Genomic DNA, 2004 nt, shown 5'->3' on the forward strand with positions numbered 1-2004 from the left:
TGTGTGGGTGTATGCTTGTGTCTGAATGGATCTGAAATGGAAGACTTCAGTTTGCACTTGGCTGGTGTTTTCCCATCTTTGCAATAAACTGCCATATACCTAAATAATATTACTTAATTTTGTATATGAACAGATTGTGCCAAAGACCACCTGTTCTGGTACATTTAGTGTCTAGATTGGGGGGGGGGGGTGAATATTTTGCTGGTGCAACATTATACTGTTGCTATTAGGATAAAACTACTAGCTTTAGCCACCCTATAGCTCAAAGCAATTGCAAGGCATAGGGGTGGGGAACCTTGATTCTCTTACCCGGCTTTCTGGAAGCTTTGAGCTATAGTTCTGCTGTTCAGACGCCTTGTACTAGGATTGATTGCTGACTTGTTTCACATATTTTATGAATTATGTATTGGAGCTAAAAGCTCAAATGCTGCCTCAGGTCCCACATAGCCAAAGAATGCAGGTGATGCACTTGACAAGGCATGGGAACTTAACAAAAAGTGAAGTTGGCCTCAGTAGGACCTATCCATAGCCAGTATGGCCCTTTTAATAATGGAGCTAGGACAAAGCAATTAAGTTATGTGTATGATGAGAATTATATATATGCTGCAATGCTCCCCATAGTAAGTATGGGGAGACTTCTGTAGAAGGACAGAACTTTCATCCAACTATAATTCTTGTCTGATATTTTATATGGAAAATGTAAGTCTAGAACTCAAGTGTTCAGCAGCTTCCACGACAGGGTAGTTAATGTTATTAAAACACTACTTTCTGTAAATCACCCCCCATAGTTAAATAGGAAGTTAAGTCGAGTGTTTGCTTTTATTCACCACTTGCTTTCAGGAATCTGTGGTTAGAGTATACTTTAAAACAAATAGGTATGACAGTCTGAAGAACTGTTATGTCTAGAACCCTGATGTGCAAACTGCCATTTTATTTTCCTGGAATATGTCATTATATACTGTCCCTCTTGCTGTTTTTATCAGATGACTCCTGAGCTACTGTGTAAAACTATCTTGAGTTCTCCAGGAAATGGCATTTCGCCTTGGTAATTTTATCTTGTGCATCGGATATTCTCACAAACAATGGGAGACTTATATTGTGCCACTGCTATCTCAATCCTGACCAACTAGATGAAATTCAAGTTGGTTGAAAAGAGAATAATGCAGCAAGGAAACAAATTAACTAAATGTTTATAAAACATCTGCCCAATCTAATTATCAATGGATTGCAACTGGCTTATTAATTGTGCAGTTGAGTACAGTGGTACCTCGGGTTACATACGCTTAGGTTACAGACTCCGCTAACCCAAAATATTACCTCAGGTTAAGAACTTTGCTTCAGGATGAGAACAGAAATCGTGCTCTGGCAGCACGGCAGCAGCAGGAGGCCCCATTAGCTAAAGTGGTGCTTCAGGTTAAGAACAGTCTCAGGTTAAGAATTGACTTCTAGACCGAATTAAGTACTTAACCCGAGGTACCACTGTATTACTTATTTCATAAAATTTATACACCACTTGATTGTAAAAAACCTCAAAACAGTTTACGTTACACACCATTACTATCAGTGTTGCTGTTTTGTTAGTGCTTATTTGTAGCAAGACACTGGAGGGGATAATACTATACTGAAGGGACATGTAAAAGTGATGTAGTATAGTAATTTCTATCCCCACCTGTGAAATACTTGCACAGTGACCATTCAGTAGAATTGCACTGTCTTGGAGTCCAGAAGGCACATGCTACGCCAATCACAATACAGTAACACTAAATGGGTCTGGCAGTCCCAATATGCTACACTGAGTTCTAATATGGAAGATGAGAAATATATTAAGGCGCCACCTAATCATGTTATGAACCCAGGCCCTGCAGTCATGATCCCCTTTGTGTACCCCCTTCACAGGTTTGGAGGGCATCAGCTCAAGAGGCAGCCTTTTCAGTAGTGGTCCCCTGAGCTTTTGGTTCTTAACTCCAGAAAACCACTTTTTAAAAAGTGTACCAGTAAACATGA

The sequence above is a fragment of the Podarcis vaucheri genome (genome assembly GCF_965113315.1).
Source record: "Podarcis vaucheri genome assembly, chromosome: 10".
Lineage (NCBI taxonomy): Eukaryota > Metazoa > Chordata > Lepidosauria > Squamata > Lacertidae > Podarcis > Podarcis vaucheri.